This window comes from Myotis brandtii, unplaced genomic scaffold, assembly GCF_000412655.1.
Source record: "Myotis brandtii unplaced genomic scaffold, ASM41265v1 scaffold196, whole genome shotgun sequence".
Taxonomy (NCBI): Eukaryota; Metazoa; Chordata; class Mammalia; order Chiroptera; family Vespertilionidae; genus Myotis; species Myotis brandtii.
Genome location: NW_005357311.1, coordinates 5040062 through 5061081, shown reverse-complemented (window position 1 = coordinate 5061081; position 21020 = coordinate 5040062). Strand labels below are relative to the sequence as shown.

General features: G+C 38.5%; 1 protein-coding gene across 3 annotated transcripts in view; it reads right to left on the bottom strand.

Moving 5' to 3' along the window:
- ARID5B (AT rich interactive domain 5B (MRF1-like)) overlaps positions 1-21020 on the bottom strand; it is a 183612-nt gene that overhangs the window by 132542 nt on the left and 30050 nt on the right. The gene's annotated exons all lie outside the window — the stretch shown is intronic.

Here is a 21020-nt window from a genome sequence, read left to right as displayed (position 1 = left end):
TACTAAATACTAACTCATTTACCAGACAAAACAATTGTACTGTCCTTACTTAATTTTCAGTGGAGGGTGAAGATTTATTATTAGATCCCACTCTCTGGGTTCAGAAACTAACTGGATTTAAAAAATAACTGTCCGTTTCTCTTCTTTAATATAATGTTAAAACCAGTATACATTTAAAATCCTCCCTACATCTCACGTGGTGAATATTCGAATATAATGTTAAAACCAGTATACATTTAAAATCCTCCTCCCTACATCTCACGCGGTGAATATTCACTATGATCTTTAAAGAAGGATGTTCAAAGGAGGTTTAAGTTTGAAATATATAACTGAATATACAATGTTCTTTCAATAAAGGCTGGGCAAGGGTCATAAAACTATAAAAAAATACTCTGCCCCTTTGGACTATAACAGCTAATCATTAGCCATCCATTCGTAATGTTTACCTTTGAGTGTGTTATTTTCATGTTTTTCTTCATGGGGACTAACCATTAGTATCCCCCTAAGACTAACAAAAGTACATCCAATGCCTGCTGGCAAATGATTTCTGGCCCTACAGCATTTGCTGGTAGAAAAAGTTAAAGTATATCTAGGCTTATATTTCTATTATTGTTGGGTATTAGCAGCAGCATACATTTTTCTTCCCAAGAACTTTACTACTCTAACGGGCTTCACATATGATGGTAAAGAAGGCACTCCAAATTCACACAGATGACTTACATGTTTGTGAATCAAATTTAGTAAAATACAAAAGTTTAAACAGTGTAACTATCGCAGAATTTTTTTTTAACCAAATGTACATACTTGAAATTCATTCTCCATTCAACCCCTCCTCTCTCACCTCCCCCAAAACAAGACTACCCAAAAGCACCATTAACTCCCAAATTAGTATTCTTCTGCATTTTAAAAAGGGAACTTGTTTGCATTTAAACATGGCTATGTAAACAAGGTGTTTGACTGGGGGAGATTTTTCTTCTCAGAGTATTCAAGAGCTGGAGTGAAGCTATTTAAAGAATGGAGTATTCAATTCCTTAGGCCAGATGCTAGTATAAATATGAAACTATGTTCACACTGCAGATGAAACTATTTTTAGTTGGTGCATTTTGAAGAGCACTATTCAGTTAAGCATTCTAGGGTGGGCTTTCAGTAAGCTACGAACAGAATCTTGAAGGATTTTTGCCCCTGTGTTATTGCACTGGACTGCAGGGAGCTAGTACACACCACAATGGCCTTACCAGGTGAAATACCAAAAGATTTTCATGCAGGTTAGTGAATAGCCACTTCCAAAGCCCCTCTCTGCAGTGCTCCCTGCCTCCTCCCCCACATCCGGGGATCCTCCCTTGGGAGATCCAAGATCCCCCTGTACCTGGGGTTAACTCCTGGCCACACCAGGAGTCCCTGGTTGCTGCTCCAGCCCTAAGGTGTGTGTCTATTCTGACTAGTGCCTGCCGGTGCCTTATAGTTGTTACTGTGCTGATTGTCACCCTTGACTCTATCCGATTATCCGGTAAGTTGCACTTTGCATTTGATTCCGGAGTTCAAAATCAAGAAAGGTGCAAATCTAAAAGGGACTTGAGAACCACAAAAATGTGTGAAAAGCAAAATCATTCTGGGGCAGATCCCGGCCATGTTTTTCACACCCGGCACATCTGTCCCTTCCTGAGAGCTCCGCTTACTGAGCGTTGCTAATGACATCCATGTAGGTGTGCTGGCTGCGTAGGTCCTTTCTTTCCCAGTGCCTTACACCTACTAGATACAATCGTAGTAAATGCACACGGAAGAAGCTCAAGAAACACATCGTCAAGAATGATCAAAGTCTCCCGCAACCAAGATATAGGCACAGAAATCAAGAGTGCAGCTAAGAGGCAGCAAGCAATTTTCAACACCCAACACTTGGCGTGCATCGTTTTCCGTGGAACCTCCTGTGGGATTGATGGACTTTACAAAGAATCGTCTTGCTCCTCAATAAAAAGATTCTCTGGTCCTGCTGGGCAGTGACGCAGGCCTATAGAGCAGCTGTCAGGCTGCATCCTTCAACTAAGACACTGCTGTGATGTCACCAGGCTGTGGTCCTGGACTCGGTCTAGCTCTCATGGTCCCTCTGTGGCTGTGAGCAAAGCCAAGAGACAGGTGTGGGTAGGTACCCCTTTCAATGTCTCTGCCATTAGCAGACCAACAAGCATTGAGGTAGAGAAACGAAGTCTAGGCCTAGAATGACGGATGCTTGACTTCTTAGAATCTGAACCAGGAGATAAACAGCCAAACTGGAGACAAAGAGCTGCTAGGCCCAGGACCTTTGCCTTGCTGTCTTTTTCCATTTATACAAAACTCATTCAAAGGAAAGGGACCAGAAATGAAAGCACGAAGAGAGGGACCGCAGGAAATATGTTATTGCTTTTTAAGTATGTATTCTGCTTGTTAAAAGATTCATGCATTATTTAAACCAAGAGCCTAACCTCCTCTGGACAGTCCGCTTACTCCCATTGGCCCACATGGAAAAGAATTGCACATTTTTTGATAAAACACTAGTTGCTGTCTCCCTCCCACCCCACCAATAAAAAAAAAATCTAACTGTGGTGCTGAGAACACAGCTCTAAATAGTTCTCAAGGTTCTACTAACATTAGAAACCACTCTAGCTTCTCTTGTGGTTTACTATGATATCACCGAATCCCTGCTATGTACTTATAACCTTGTAAGTCCTAATTACCAATCATTTACTCTAAGACCATAAATGCTTTTTGGCGACGTAAATGGACAACCTCTACTATTGGTAGATGGATTAAGAAACTGCTTGGACAGTAAAATTTATTTTCCTCCAAACTTCGGAGTTCATTTGTCAAATATTTTATGCTGCTATTCTCTTAATGACTCATTTACCTTTAGTCATATTTGTATTCAGAGCCGTGGTGTTTCTAGGCAATGGTGCAAGACTCTGCTGAGTTGTTCTTTTCTTTCACAACATGAAAGAGCTCAGCACAGTCAAACTGAGGATGGTCTTCAGGACACTGATGGTATCAGATTGCTGGCAAACACAGGCAGACATATTTCTCAAGCCACAAGTCATGTTCTGAGTATCATGGTGCCCGTAGAGTCATTAACAAGCTTCCTAACTTAAATGATTAGGAGAGTGGTATGGACGATGAGCCTGTTTCAACTTTTATCAATTATGCAACACAACGCAGATGCGATGCGAGCCTTCACCTTTGTTTTGTGTGTGCTGCTGAAATATACTCCCTTTTAAAGCATATGTGTTTCCTTTTTTACTAGTTTGAACCCAACGCTTTGTGAGGCAAGGGACTTGTTCTTATCCAGACAATCCGAAGGATTTAATCTCAGCAAATCAACATGGCGAGGCAAATTTCTAAAGAAGTCAGTTTTACCCAGGACTCAATTTTGCAAGGTTACACAATTACTCTTTGGGGCCATTTGGTAGCAATAACAATTACCCTTTTCCTTACCCGATACAGATCCATGTTCATTCAAAAACTGCCCAGAGTTGAGATTCTTAAGTCCACATCCCCATTCATAAGAGTCCAGGCATCTCAAAGGTAAGAGTCATATCTTCATTCTACTGTCCCTACAGCATCTATTGGTGCTCAATTAACACTGTAACAGACACACACAAAGGGCAGGTGCCTGGTGGCTATTTTCAGACTTCACATCTGTGTGGCAGTTACACTTCTAAGCCTATAGATTAATTCAGTGCAACTGGTTCCAACCCTTCCTAGCCTGCTGTTGACATGAGGCTTGCCACAGCCCAAGCAGGTCTCATTGCTATCAATAACCCAGGCTGGGCCATTGCCCAAGAGAAAAGCCTCAAAGGAAATGACTTAAGTGTGGGTACACTAGTGGTACCCAAGTCAATTTTAGGTGGTACATGGATAAACATTTTTATTTTATTTTAAGAATTATGTCTTTAACTTCACTGTTATTTATAGCAAGTGACATGTTTTTCATTTACAGTCATGATATAAAATTTCCTATTACACAAAATTGTTTAAGTGAAAAAGCAGTTAATTTTTTAAAAAATTAAGTAAATAATAAAATAGGGAGGTATTGATATGACAAAAATTGTAATGTTGGTTTGTAAATGACGAAAGGCTAGGATATTCTAATTTAAGGCCTAAGACTTTAATAATGCAACCATTTTTCAAATGCTGTATTGTGCCAGACACTGTCTTAAGCACCTGGAATTCAATATGTTATTAAATCCTACAACATTTCCCTGTTAGGTAGGAATTACTTAGATTTTTAAAAATTGGGGATCCAGGGTTCAAGTCCAGGTCTGCCAAATTTCTACCATTACATTAGGCTGCCTCCAGGTATAAGATTTAAAGCCCAATCATCCATCCAACATACTATTGAGCACCTACCACATGCCAGACAGTATCTTAGATTAAAGATTGGGATGGACCCTCCTTCCCTTCCCTGTAAGTAGTTTAGTCTAGAAAATGGCAGAGGGGGCCTTGATCAGAATAAAAAAGAAAAGGCTTCTTATCTTGGGCTTCAACTCATGCTCCCAGGAAACAGAGGGAATTTAGGTCCATAAACAATATGCAGAGCTCCCGAAGTAAAAACAAAAGTCATTATCTTATAAATATTTAGAATATTGAGCATGAGATTGATTCACATAATAAACAAACTGCTGTTAGGAGCGGCTATTGGGTCGATCTGACAAAAAGGCTTTCAAAAGAATCCGTAGGCAGGCCACATATCCTGAAAACGTGATATATAAAAATTAAGCCACGTGAAATGTATTTACATTACATTATCTACTTCACCAAAAGGAGTTTTCAGAGGGCTTCCCCTGATTGCATAACTCTTTCAAGCACTCTAATCAGAAAGTAACTTATAAACATATCAGGAATCCACAGCGTATCCAGGTTATACAGACAGCAGAAAACAAGAATTACCAATTGTCCATCCCTGATATCAAAATTTCTAATTTGAAAATATAAAAGAAAAATACATGAGATGAGAGAGACATGCTATTCCTTCCCACATAAGCTGGGAAACCATAAATCCTTATGTGGGAGAGTAGGATCGCACCAACCTTGTGGGTGGGCACACAGCATCCACAGGTTTCTTCTTCAAAGCACGGCGATTCTGTACTCTTTCAAGGGAATCAGCCAGCAGCCTTTAACCAAGAATTCAATCAGGAGGATGCCCATGAGCGTCCTCCAATGTCCTTCCAACTTTGTGGATGTAAACACATTCTGGGTAGGGAGTCCACAGTGTCCTTTAGACTGTTCAAGTCATCTATGCCATCCCCCAGCCCCCAAGGTGAATCCAATGTCTTCCCACCCCACCTTCGTCACATGTGCATGGACGACAGTGAACATTCAGACAATATGCTTGGCGAAAATACCCAAGGGGTGGCTTTTTCGGGAGAAGGGTAACTGATAATCAGGCATAAAAAGTATTTCATAACCATTTTATCATCATAGACCCCTTTCAGAATCAGATGAATGCTATGAATGTTTTCCCAAGAAAATGTGTATTTAAATACAGAATTCTGCAAGAAGATTTAGGGGGGTTAGGCATCCCCATAAGAACTTACCCATCAGTTCTTAGTTAAGAACCCATGACTCAGATGATTGCCCAGCAGAGCATTCAGGCCCTTGACCTATAGCCCAAGTTACAGTTTTTTTGGGGGTTTTTCGGGGGGGGGGGGCGGGTAGGAAAGGGTGTAGGGTAGGGGGTGAAAGTTGATAATTATCAGTACACCTCCTGCCAAATCCTGAACCTACCACCTACAGTAGAGATTCTACACTATCCCTATCTTCACTCCCAGAACAGTTTCAACAAAAGTTTTTATTTAGCCAGAAAGCTCTGCCCAGGGCGAAGTCTCTGATTTTGTGAAATCCACCACTAACATTGTCTTCAGCAGAAATATTTTTGTATGAATTGATTTTATTAAGCACACTAGCCCCATTTGTAACCATGAATAACATAACTAGGCAGAAAGTTGACATTTTCATGGATAAGTTCTATCATTTGCAATCTAAAATTGCTAATTTTTTCTTAGCTTATAGGTAATAGAAGCTAAGAATATGATATGAAAACACTGGCTTTGTTGAATTAAGTACACCCAATGAGAGGATAAAGATGTAACATTTCGAGTTTCAACTGATATCCTTTTATCACCAGAACATGCATTGATAGGCATGAAAAGTCTTCATAGTTATGAAACTTTATAAATCCAAGTAAATCAAGAAAGAACCTTAAGCTTAATTATTTTCCCTTCAACATCTCAGAACACTTTCTGGGTCGAATGTGGTAAAGTTTTGGCAAAATATTGGGAGTTTTAATGAGGAGTATATAATATACATATTTCCTCTGCTTACCAGACAACCTTGATATGAAGGAGACAATGAAAGTTCAGCACTTAACATCAAGCACAGGATTTCTGTCTGGAAAGCCAAGTTTGAACTAAGTACAAGTTCCTAGTGGGATGAATAGACCCTTCAGATGGATCTAAGCCAGAGAGACCACAAGATTCTTTATTTTCTCATGGTAGAGTAATATGGTAGGACAGAGAGCTCATTTGGGTTGGTAATCTCCTCATTTATTCAATAATCATATACATGAGACTACTACCAAAGAAACAGGGGTCATAATCCCTGCTCTTTAAGCATTTCCAAGTTGGTTCACATGCAACACATGCACTTAAGGACCTTCTTCTATGCACCTTGTGCACTTTGCTTATATTTTCATCCATGTACTGGCTAAACTCTATCTTATAACTTGTGTCTGTCTGCCCTGCCACATTATGTGTTCCTGAGGGCAATATTGTGTCTCTTTCATCTTCATCTTCCTTCCATAGCAAGTATAGTGCTAGCCTTCTTCAGTACTCAGTACATACAACAGTGATTCTACTTCAAAATAAAAGGGTTGGCAAAACATTGCAGCTATCCAAATCTCTCTAGATCAGCACTATCCAGTATAAGTATAATGTGAACCACATCTATAATTTACATTTTTCTAGTAACCACATATGTAAATGAAAAGGTAAATTTAATTGCAATAAAATATTTTGTTTAACACAACATATCCAAAATATTTATCCTATTATTTCAACATGGGACCAAAATAAAATCATTAATGAGATATATATTCTTTTTATGCTAAATTTTAAAAATCCAATGTGTATTTTATACTTGTAGTGTATCCAATTTGCATGCTAAATATTCAACAGTTAATGTGATATATAGTCCTACCAAAACAATAAAGTTATGCTTAACAAAAAATATTTTATACCGCTACAGTTTTTAATTTTAAACTGAAAGTATTTAAAATTAAAAACTCAGTTTCTCTATTGAAGCAGCCACATTTCAAGTGCTCAATAGCTATATGTGGTTAGTGGCTACCATACAGGACAGCACAGTTCTAGGTTACTTAACAGTAGCAAAAAAAAAAATCAAGTTGCAAAATAATATACATAGTAAGGTCCTATTTTTTAAGCAAAACAATTTACACACACAGATAACTGGAGGAATAACCACCAAATGTTACCATCGTGTTAATTCTGGGAAAAGAAAGTGGAATTAGAAAGGAGGTGATGAAGGTTTAAATTCTGAATGGTTTAAATTTTTACATGTATTGCATAAAAAGTAAAATCAAGGAGAAAAAACAGATTGAAGATCTGTCTTTTCTTTAAATAGCGGCAAAGTTACACTCTGAGAGTGGCAGGGACACTTTAGATTCCTTTGGGTAAAGGCCACCAGAAATGTGAAGGAACTAGAAGTCTAAGTCTGCTGTATTAAGGCATGTGGGGCTGAGGCTGTTGATGTTTGACCTAGAGAATGGAAAATGGGGGTGGAGGGGGCGGGAGGCAGAGGCAGCTCTTTCCAAATATTTGAAATGCTCTCAAGAAGAAGAAAAATGTGATTTGCTCTCTGTTGTTACGAGAACAGAACTAGTAACAATGGTATATACCATTTAGTATAATTTATACTATAAGCCATACATTTCAAATTTAATTCATCAAAGGTTGTCATTTCTAACACAGAGACGGGTCAAAGATGAAATGGAACTGCCTTGCAAAGTAATGAGCCCCCAATCACTGAAAATATAACCAAGTCAAATAGTCAAGATTTCTGCAGAGGACATTTAAGTTAGTACTACATGCAGGAAAGATGTTATAACTAGAATTTTGTAACTGGATTTATCGACCCGGAGACTTTATTATTCTATGGCATTTATCATTATCTTAAGGACATGTTCAACCAACATCCAATTTTCCTTGCCCTCTAAAAGTGCTTTAGGATTATATATCCTCCTTGATCCTGGAATTAATCACCTTGTTGACTAATGAAGTATGAGTAGAAGCGATGCATGTTACTTCATGTCACTGTCGAGTGCAAACATTTAGGATTTAACTCTCCACCTCTTTTCCCCCCTTCCTTTGAGCACAGAAGCACGCGCTGATATGGAGGTCCAATGTGAAGCCTCCCAGAGGGAAAGTTTGTTCTGTAGAATCCCACACACCACAATGCACTGTGCATAAACAAGAAATAAATCTTTCTTGTGTTAAGCCACTGTGATATTGGCGATGTTTCTTACTGCAACATAATGCAGGCTATCCTGATGTACATTGGGAATTCTTGCTGGTGACCTCCAAGAGAAAACGACACACAAAACCATGACCAAACCAGTGGTTTGGTTTCTTCTGGGCTAAGTAAGCACCTCGAGACAAACGGGATTTCCAGTTTGGACCATTCCCAAAACACACAAGCATCACACACCTACCTATACACATCCAATAAACTGCAAGAACAGCCAGTTCACAGCCACAGGAAAGTTGGATGAGGCCAGTAATTCACATATCTCACTTGTGATATCCCAAAGTACATTTGAATTCCTGACACCAAGTTGTCTAACCAACTAGAATCACCTGTTAATTATGATTGAGCAGGGATCAGAGGAAGTACAAGCAGATGGTTTGCAGGACAATACACACAGGTAAATTCTAGCACAAAGAATTAGATTTTAAAACATGACATTAAATGCTCTTCACAATAAATAACCCTGAGGCTTCTCGGACCCCTAGAAAACGAGGATCACGGCTTATTTAACCCTGAGTTAATTTCAGTGCCTTGTAATGGACACTCAAATGTTTGTAAATAAACGTGAAGTCACATACTATTGTTATTTATATCTTGGTATCCTTTTAGATTGAAATTGTCCACTTTACTTTTTTTGCAGGGGGGGGGAGGGGTGGAAGCATTTTGTCATGTTCACTTTTCTAAAGGAAAGAGGCAAGAAGACGAATGTTCTTTTATTTTTATTTATTGATTAATTTTAGGGAGAAAGAGGAAGGGTGTGGGGGAGAGAGAGAAAGAGAGTGAGAGAGAGAGAGAGAGAGAGAGAGAGAGAGAGAAGAGAGAGAGAGAGAGAGGTTTGTTGTTCCACTAATTTATGTATTCATTGGTTGATTCTTGTATGTGCTCTGACTGGAGTTCGAACCCACAACCTTGGTGTATCAGGATGGTGCTCTAACCAACTGAGCTACAGGGCCAGGGCAGAAACTAATGTTCCTGATGAAATGCTGCTGCTGGGCACTTGGTGCTCTCCCACTCAGGACCTAATCTCATCTTCCCCAGGTATTGTTAACTCTGTTTCACAAATAAGCCATCAAAGCAGAATTACAATTTTTAAAGTCATACAGCTTATGGAGCAAGGATTGGAATCCAGGTCTGTCTTAGTGTAAAGTCCACGCTACAAAGGTTTGATATAGGTCCAAAGAAGCCACCCTAAAATGGCAGCTTTTACATTTGCTCCTTCTTCTAAATCTTTAGTTGAAAACATTAATATGAAATAATGGTAACTAAATGAGCATTCTCAGTTTAAAAAGCACACACAAAACCCACACCGAAGCTGCACATGTATAAAGCCTATATTTACACACAGCCATCACGTGATGGGTAATTAGCCAGGTAACTATAGGTTTTTCTCTGCTAGAAAAGTATACGTTTCATCATGCTTTGAAATCTGCCTTATTATCAGCATGGCTATGAAAACAATGATTTATTTCTTATTGAGTGAAGAGGCCAGGCATGAAGCATTGTTTCTGTAGAGCCTAATAGAATACTTTCTTTGTGAACCAAAGAAGTAGAATGGGTGGCTGGAAGGTGGAGTATACCCTCCACCATGATCAGCAAGTAGCCATTTTATGGGAGGTGAGGACTAACACAGTGCAAATGCCTAGAATATCAAGTAATAGATGTCCTGCTAAAACCATCTCCTTAATAACCTGTCACCGAGAGAGAGAGAGAGAGAGAGAGAGAGAGAGAGATTACAAACAATCTGATAAGGAAAAAGATAAAGCAGAGCAAGTCCAGTCGGGATTGGTTTACTGCCCTGAACATTTTTGTCCCTGCTATAATCCTGAAATATGAAAAAGTCTCCCCTGAGGAAGAGAGGCGTTAAAAAATGCCAATTTTAATATGAAAAATGTCCACACACAGTAACCCCCTCACCAACAGCAACAATCCTCAGGCTATCAGGCTAACCTTAAGCATGATCCAAATCTCTCTCCATGCATTTCCCAGAATAAGTCTATAGATGGCTGACAATGAACTAAGCCAAGCATAGTCAGAAACTAAATACTGCGAGCATGTTGCTTCTCCTACCAGCTACCAAAGAGACAGACCCTCCATTAGAAAGGGGTCCTAGGCCGCGCTGGCAAAAAAACAAGTCAACCATTAAGGACATAGGAGTCCCCAGTAGACTCAGAACAGAGAGCTCCAGAGATTTCTGAGGAGGCTGATCATAAAAGTCTCATGTTTGCTTAACCTATTAGGTATAGCTTTGAAGTTAGAGTGCCTACACAATAGAGTTAAGACTGTTACTGGGAAGATAAGACAAACACATAAAAAAAAAAAGATACCGTGTTATATTGCTTCTTATAGAGGAAGGTGTAAATAAGGTGGTAGAGACACAGTGTGATAAGAGCTCCACACACAGGGAAAATCCTATGAGCCAAATGGCTAACAAGGGTTTCAGGGGCTTCAACTGAGTTTTAAATAAAAGAGAGAAATTCTACAGGTAAGAATCCTGGAGAAGATATTCCAGGAATGACTCACGGTATGAGCCACTCAAAACATCGAGAGTCTAGGGGGCAGGTATGTGGTTAAAGAGAAAGAAGACCAAGCAGTTAGACTAGTTAGGCTAAAGCAGAAGGTGTACATAGGGGGCAGGAGATGAGGTAGAGAGATAGGCTGTCTTAACATTCTGTGTGCACTTTGAGCTGGCGATTCCTGGATATGTGCAGAGCTACAAGGATTTCAAAACAGAAGCAACTGAAATGTCCAACAACAGAAACACCTCTATAATGAAACATTATGCAGGCAGCACAAAACAGTGTAGAATATTTTGCAAGATGTGGGCATTGTCACATACATTCATATAAATTTAAATTGGGGTGGGGGGGCAAACATTAGGTTTCATTTTTCATGGGGGAAAAGGGCATGCATGTAAATTCCTACCTATACACACATTCATATACATTGGCATATAGACATACAAAAATGCTAACAGCCATTACTGCTGGGTCGGAGGGAAGTAAACAACTTTCCTGCCTCTTGTTCATCTGTATTGCCTATATTTTGTAATACGAACATGGATAACATTGGTAAGACAAAACATACAACAACAATGAAAGTTATTTAATAGAAAAGAAAAGAAATGGAGGCCGGGACTGAACAGTTCACTGGATGCTTGCCGACGTCTATATTTTATCCAGGAGGCATGAAGTTAGTGAAGACAGGGTTGAGGGCTGGGGGCGATAGGCCGAAAGTCAATCTTTAAAGGAAGGCGTTAGAAATGATTGCAGACTGAGAAAGCAAGTGGAGAGGTCCGAAGGAAGAGAGTTCAAGGCAAGGCATGGCTCTGGAATTATAGGGAAAAAGAAGCGACACCACTTCATCCCAGCACCATAAACGGAAAACACACGGGGCAAGGCAGCAAGAAACACCCCAAATCAGCAGCACTGTTTGCTCAGCCCCCTACTGTGCATGAAGCACTTCTGAAAGCGTTCGAAAACTCACAGTTATTCCAGCCTGTCCTAAATAAATATGTTTATTAAAATGGGGTAAAAGTCCAAACCTCAGCTTTCCTCTGCAGTGACCTGTACAAACTACAGACTTCAAACACATAATATTAGAGGAGAGAAGGAAAGTGCACCGTTGACATTAAGGAATATTAATGTTTTGCAATAAAACCTCACATTTAAAGTACTCTAAAAGATAAATGAGCTGTTTGGAAGAATCAGTGTCAATACTAAAGAGAATTAAGCCTAAATGCCCAAATCAAATAACTGCTCACAAAACCCTCTGGAAAAGCCAAATCGATTCACATGTAGGACATCTATGCTTTGTGATCCAAGGTAATGCTATCATGATAACAGCTGTAACTGCCTACTGTCGGTAATCATGCAGTTGCTAAAGAGATGAGAAGTGGAAAGCAAACAAAAACATTTTGGAATTGCAATAAAAGGAAAAAAAAGCATTATGCACCTCCAACTGGAAGGGGAACTGTTCAGTCAAACCTCATTTTAAAGCAATTTGAGGCACAGTCAATGTTGTAGTTTTCAAGAGATATTTAATAGACCATTGTGTACCGACTGGGTTTGCTCCTCACAGTAGACCAAATGCAAATGGAATTATTGCTCCAAGTTTTGCCAATCTGTCCATGATACCAGTAATTTATTATGACCTTGTAAGAATCCAAGGTTGCTTAAAAGACTTTTTCCAGGAGACCTCAGGCATGTAAACAGAAACTAAGGTTATATCATACATAGCGTAAGACTCAGACTACAGTTGACTTTTTGCCATTTTGGGTTATCTTCTGATCAGATGGTGACCACCACAGATAGTTCATTGTGAAGTTAACATTTCTCAATAATGAAGCTAAAACAGAAATATGGCTTGGTTGCCTTCTCCATCATGGTCTTTTTATCACAGGTATGGACATATGACCAAGACAAAACACCAGCAAAAAACCATTTTGAAAAAGCAAAAACAGCTTCATTTCTAGTATGAGGATAAAAAATTAAACTAACACATTTAATAATTTAGAGAAGACTTGTTGGTTTTTATCATATTTGATCAGAGCAGCTTAAACAAGCTAGACACCAGGTTGGTATTCTACTGTGGACATTTATTGCTGCAAAAACCAATTTGGGAAAACCCTACAGTATACAACTACAGGAATTACAGAAGCTCAAAAGGCATGTCACTGATATTGAGCCACAGTGGCTCCTGCCATATTAGTTGACAATGATATTCATTAGTTAATAGTCTACATTTAACACTACTGTTAAACACACACACACAAACAGCCCTAGCCAGTTTGGCTCAGTGGATAGAGCACCCGCCTGCAGACTGAAGGGTCCCAGGTTCGATTCCAGTCAAGGGCACATGCCCAGGTTATGGGCTCCATCCCTGGTGGGGGGCATGCAGGAGGCAGCCGATCAATGATTCTCTCTCATCATTGATGCATCTCTCTCTCTCTTTCTCCCTCTCCCTTTCTCTCTGAAATCAATAAAAGTTTATTTTAAAAACACACTCAAACAAAACACACACACACACAAACAGGTAACTAAACTTCAGAAGGTGTAGTGGCTCAATAACCTTCTTCTTTGAGGAGGAGAAAAAGCCCATAAAGCTGGAAGGAGTTTTGCCATGTCCTACCTGGAGGCTGCCAAGCCTGGAAGCCGGCTCTAGGGTTCTGAGCAAAGATGAGCTTGTACAATTCAATAACCTTCTTCTTTGAGGAGGAGAAAAAGCCCATGAAGCTGGAAGGAGTTTTGCCATGTCCTACCTGGAGGTGCCAAGCCTGGTGGGTGGCCTCTTCACTGGAAGCCGGCTCTAGGGTTCTGGGCAAAGATGAGCTTGTACAACGTAAATGGGTAAACTGGTTTAAAAGAACAGGCAAAGTGTGTCCAGAGATGGATAACCAGGGTAGTAAGGAATTCTGAAACCACATTCTGGGGAAGAATTTAAAAATTAGTCAAACAACAAGGAAAGTAGAGGGGGATGAGGGGGATGGAACATCAACTTTACCAATGTCCAGCCTGACAATTCTATGAAAAGCTCCAAAAAAGCACGAGTTTTTGCCTTAACTGGTTTGGCTCAGTGGATAGAGCATCGGCCTGTGGACTGAAGGGTCCCAGGGTCGATTCCGCTCAAAGGCACATGCCTGGGTTGTGGGCTCGATCCCCAGTAGGGGCCATGCAGGAGGCAACCAATCAATGATTCTCCCTCATCATTGATGTTTCTGTCTCTCTTTCCCTCTCCCTTCCTCTCTGAAATCAATAAAAATATATTTAAATTTTTTAAAAAGTACGAGTTTCTTCTCTTGTTCACACATTGCATTCAAGAGACAAATACTGGCAACCTGGATAATCAAAATAGCACTGAAAATTCCAATTTCACTTCTTTTTTAAAAAAATATATATTTGTATTGACTTCAGAGAGGAAGGAGAGAGAGATAGAAATGTCAATGATGAGAATCATTGATCAGCTGCCTCCTGCACGTCCCCTACTGGGGATCGAGCCCTTGACCAAAATCGAACCTGGGACCCTTCAGTCCGCAGGCCAACATTCTATTCACTAAGCCAAACCAGCGAAGGCACTTTTTTCCACTTCTGCCCTGACATCTCCAATTCTAAAAGTAAGAAGAAATTCTTAAATGCTACAAACTTCTTTTCAGTTGACTATCCATCATCGAAAGAACGTATCAATCTAGAGTTCTAAAAAAAAACATTCCTCACTCTAGAAAACACTAGAAGACCCAGAAGTCAATAGAAATTCCAAATGAAAGGGCCTCAACTTAGAATGAGGCCTTCATGAGTGATGGCCGTGTAAATAACTAGACAGCAATATTGATGACCAGCTGTTAAATGGCTCACACACTGTTAGATTTTACCAAGACTTTCCTTCCAGCGGCGATAGCCAAGATGGCTCAGTGCAGACAACAGACGTGGTTGTTATTTTTTAAAGACATTCTTTTTTACACAATCATTCTACCATTATTGCAGGACAATGTTCAATGCTTTGATTATATGTCCAAGCTAAATTTTGACTTTGAAATGAAATGGTATAACCTCACTTATATGTTCCCAGGTTCTTGAAAAACAACCTGTCACTAAGTTGTTCCAAGCTTTGAATGTCTTGGATGCAGACGCTGGAAGTGTGAGCTTACTCCTGTCAGAGGTCTTCTGGGCCATCACTCTACAATGGCATGAAGCAACCACTTGAAGCAAGAGCCATGCTGGCCCTTGAACAGCATACTTCTCCGGTGTTAATTATGCTATGATTAGATTCCTTAAAGCATGCATGGTTCACACAACAATACTGTCAGAGAACCTTGTGAGAAAATCCTTTGGAAAGTATCTTTACAAATTTCTGGTAAGCCCCATATGTAATTGATTTCTATTTTGAACTCGAGGATACTATAAAGGCCAAATCTGTTTCAGTAAAGAGGCCCTTCTTGTAGGGATTCCTCATAATAGTCACGAATAGAATAATTCAACAATTTTGTCTTTGAAGAAACCTCCCTAGTTTCTATCTTAAGGAAAAGAGTATAACTAGCCCAGCAATGGAAGTTAAAGTATAAGCAACGGATACCCTCACAAGACTGTTTAATATACATACAAAATTTACATCTAGGAAGGAAGAAAAGAAAGAAAGAATTATCCCAGTAAGAAGCCTAACAAGTTCACTAGCTGTCTTAGGTGAAAATCCTTATTATGACAAACTGCCTGCTTCATATGTATACTGTTGTCTTCAACACAGAGTGAGAATCCTTCCCATAGCCATATCCCAGGAAGCAAGTTGATATATCAAACTCAAAAGTAATCTTAAATAACCACTTGAATGCAAGGCCTCCAGAATTTCTAAGCAAAGATTATAGTTAATTTCTAACTATGAGTACCTGAGAAGTAACTTATACTACTGGCCACCTATGATCCCCTTATTTTGACAGAATTTTCTAGAGGAGAAAACTTATTTAATTAAGATGTAAATATGCAGGATGTCCCCCAAAATGTACACACACACTTTGAATAATTATAAAGGCAATGTTTATAAAAATACATTTTATTTTCAAAATTGAGCTATCAGTTGTTACAGTGTGTACACATTTTTGGGGACACCGTGTATATCTATATGTAAAGAAATATATAAAGCACATTTGTATATATTTTATATGTTATATATTATAAAATACTAGAGGTCTGATGCATGAAATTCATGCATGAGTAGGCCTTCCTTCCCCCAGCTGCCAGCACTGGCTTCCCTCCAACACCCGGTACCCGGGCTTCCCTCGCAGCCCCAGCTTCGTCCGGAACGACGTTCGGTCCACTTAGCATATTACGCTTTTATTATTATAGATATGTAACTAAAAGTAAGGATCTGAAGAATTTTAATAACAGCCTTCTTATTGAGGCACATAGTGATGAGAGTAAACCCCGCCCTAAATCACTAAGGAAATTCAAAAGGGACCGATAAGCTAACACTGTACTATGTAATAATAATATGATGATAATATCATCTTAGACTTCAGTATTAAATGCTCTCGTATATACCAATTTTTTCTCAGTTGATCTCAAAAATTAAATAAAACAAAGCCAGGCACACACTATTCTCCATTTTACACACAGGGAACCTGAACGTGTAAACATTCAGTGACTTCTCCAGTGAGCGACAGATCTACAGGTAGAGCCAAGATGCTCCTGACATCCCATCCATTGCTCTTCCAACATTACCATGTTGTCCATTCCCCAAAGTCCAGTAAAAGTCTCAGCAACAGAAGGGACAGGGGAAGCCACTGTTTCTCAATTTGATGGGACTTTAGAAACAGAAATTGAATCGAGGAAACTCCCATCATTAACTTCAGCTATACCCACACCCACACCTTTTGGTCTCTTTTCTCAATTTCAGCTTAGACTCCTCTATCTTTTCTTTCTTTTTCTAAAGACACATTTGGAGATGAAGCCATTCATAACTGCCCATCCACAGACAGTTTGTGGCAGTATAATTGACAATGAGTCTGCTGCAAAAAAATGAAAATGTTGTTTTAATAACCTTGGCCTAAAATACATTCTGTTGTATGCCTCAAAGGGTTTCAATAAAAAGTCAACCTGTAGAGACATATTTTCTTGGCTTAAACAACAATCCAAAGCATATAAATGTAGTCCAACTATAATGACATATTTATAGGCCAATAAAGCTTACACTGCAGCTTTCATACTTCACTTAAAGGAACTCTGTAAGAAGCAGTGTTATATAAAATAATTTGATTTTTTTTTTACAAACTATTGCCCAAGGAATAAAAAAAAAGCAAGTTTGCTACATTTAACTGATAGTGTTTATATTCCTTAAATGCTAAAAACTTTATAAAATGAAATAATTCATTTGGTTAGTTCCAACTGCCATACCAAATATGGGTATCAAGTCCACTTTATTACAAAAGCTAAGCACTGTAATTCTAAAGACAAAAATAAATAACGAGAGGCTTGTGTAGTGAATGATTTAATCAACCCGATTCTTCTGGAAAAACAGGTTCCTGTGTTCGTTATGCTTATGAATAATACATTCCTTAACCCTTCTATTTTAACAGAGGGTTGTTTTTTTTTTCTATAAACTTCGGTATGAAACGTCTGAAAGAAGGTAAAACATCTCATTGAGTAAAGTCACAATTTGAATTGGTTTCATATTGAACTTTCTTTCTTTGAAAAGGACAAAGAGGAGGAAGGGGACGGTGTATTTTAACACATCTCAGAAGGGTTAGATGATTAGTTTTCCCACTATCTAGATCTGTAGTTTTAGTCACCAGTCTTTTAGAATCTTAAATGAAAACTCCAGAGAGTTTTAAAAAGCAAATATGACATCTGCAAATATTGTCCTTGAAAGGGAAGGGGATAAAAAAAATGAGAGTTGTGATTTGAATCAGAGCAGTTATTGGAAGCTGCCATTTGGGGCAGAGTTTCTCTTTGTGGAGCATTAATTTGTTGGCAGACACACATTTATGAGAACATTCTTGTGTGTGTGTTTTTTTACTATTCAGAGAGAGACAGGAAGTGACACAAACTGAGATTAAAGGGAATTTATTCTACCTAAACACCAAGCAGGAAGAGTTCTTTAATTAGCTTTTATATGGTAAAATCCCTGCTTTAAGAGTCAACCTAATTATTTTGTTTTTATTGATGTTTTAACATGATGAAATAACTCAGCTGAAAAATAACATAATGCAGTTTTACTTTATCCATAGAAAGGGGAGATCTTTCCATTCTGTGCTTACTTCCACCAGAAAAAAAAAGAGGGGGGTCTTAAGTAATCTCAGAGTTCATCTTCTTTCTTTGGTAAGAACAATGAGGAGTTGGAAGGGTTCTACAGAAGGAAAAACCCAATAAGTGTGTGAACTTCCATTAACAATGTGGTATTGGAAGTGGTTTTAGTGTGGCCAAGAGAAGGGAGATAAGAAAACCACTGTGTAGAAAGAAAAGTACAGACAACAAATATTTTGATGTTGCAGACAGAGAGAGGAAGAGGTTGGAGAGAAAGTTGCTGGGACAGGAATGCGTACAGCAAATGACACCCCCTGTCTCCCCAATATAAATCCTAACAATGTAGACTTGTAAACCTTAGATCAAGCAGATAATGGAAACTCATTACATTAAGGAAAGTTTTTGTTTCTCTTTCCACATTATTACAACACAGTGTGCATTCCAATTACAAAAGCTATTTGTCTCAAATTCCCCACAGTTCATACCAACTGAGTAGAATTTCAAGGCCCAAATTCTATCCTTAAAGGGGTATTTTACATTAAATAAAGAAAAAGTACATGATGTTTCTTGCTCAGCAGAGAAGAGCCTCCACTCAAATCTCCTGTTGATTATTTTCTCTTCCTCAGCACTAATAGTAGAATTGTTTCCCAAATAAGACACCCCACTCTGGCAAAAAAGAAAGAAAATTAGAATTCCCTAAAATGCCCTTTATCAGCAAATACTCCGTAGCCTTGCCTCAGTTCTACTGAAAGAAGAATCTGGGGAAGCAGACTCAGCAATCAGTATTATTTTTAAAATTCCCCTGGCGTGTCTAATGAACAACTAGATTTAAAAACCACTAAGTACTTTGAATATTCACTTGAAACCAATTATTTCTGAAATCAATTGTTCAAAGTGTAGAATATGGACATTTTTTTAGAATTCAAAATATTAAAACCTGTAAATCTCTTGATGGAATTAAGAGATTTGGTTTCTTTCCATGTTCATTAATAAATGATCAATGCTAAAACACAAAACAATAAAAATATGTTTTAAAAACAATAATAAAAAATAAAGATCATCCTCAAAAAATAATGGGAGATATCTGTAATACTATCAACAGTAAAAAAATATATTTAAAAAATAAAGCTCATCCTATAAAATAAAATAAAACACAAAATAACCTTGCTATAAATACTCTTGTTTATATGTGTGACATCAAGCTTAACCATCTACACATCCTTTTGTCCCCTGTGGGTTTCCTGTTTAGTTTTTTATTAGTAACAGTATATTCCTTAACTAAAGAAAAAAAATTTCAAACAAAAGAAAGCTTTTAATGGTAAGGAAAACAAGACAATAGCAATACTTAGATCAAACATTAGGAAAGTGACAAAACAGATGTATTATTCAGCACTGTCACATGTCAGAAGACTTGTCTGTGTGTTCACAGAATTGAAGGGTGTAACTGCATATACCATAGGGGAAGATTTCTTTAAAAATAGTTCTTTGGACTTTAAAAGGAAAACCATTAGATTAATAATTTTCTCTAACTGTGCACATGACAATCAGGCTGCCATGTCCAAAATATTACTGTCTGACATCTACCAAAAGGTGCCAGGAAACTGTTGATCATTAAACTCAAATTGCAAGAAAATATTAATGCTATTCCCAAAGCACAGTACAGCTCATCACAAACCAGAATCACATGAAAAATAGTCACTGGTTTTATTCAGTCTCTTTACGCTAATTAAGATAGTCTATGTTTGTTGAAATAGTTAAATACTAGGTTAAAAAAAAACAGGAAGTTGTCATATTAAGGCATAAAATAGGGCTATGAAAATCAGCATTGTGTTAGAATGAAAGAAAAAGATGCCTTAAGATGTTAAAAGTAAAGTTCCTCTTTGCCTAAAGAGGAAATAACTACTCTAAATCAGAGGTCAACTTGGGTCTTGAGCAATGCTAGAAGAGTAAGTCAGTGAATGCCACAGGGAGATAAAAACAAAAGAAAAAATAAAACCCACCAGGGGTACAAAAAAGTCACTAGAGGAGAAAAGTGTTAAAAAAAAAAAAAAGCAACAGAATTCATTGTGGAGCTCCTCCTACACCAATCTCTGTGCTTGACCTTTTGTATCTTACATCTCAGAGTGACCCTATAAAGTTCCAATATTTTTCAGATGGAGAAACTGAGGCTTAGAGGTAAATTATTTGCCCAAGGCCACACAGCTAAGTAGGCAGCACAGTCAGGGTTCAAGCACTAATTACAATAACTACTCCAAATCCCACTTCTCCTTTGAACTCATAGAGGAAGAGAGAAAGGAAGGAAAGAAAAAAAAATGTAGTTGAGGGTGATGACTAAATGCTAAAAAGCTCAGGAAAACCGATGTTGACCAGCCCTGCTTTGACCTTGCTCTCCTGCTCCACATTAGGCAACTCATCTCGTCCTCATTTTGCTGCCCATCCAATGTAAAACATGAAATTCCAACATGGCGTTCATTGATGTCATGCTCTCTACTAGAGCAAATATCCAAACGCTTCACTAATTCAGTTTTAGGTGGCTAAGTAAGTCTTATACCTTGACCCCAACTGGAAGCTGCTTAAGGCCATGTGTTATAGCAGCCAGTTCCTGGCTCAGGGGTCCACACATAGAAGGTCCTGTGATCTAACAGATAATGCGCTAGTAGTTGTCCATCTATATTCTCAGGCCCCTTCAAAGTTAAAGAAATTATATATAATCAGAGATTATATATA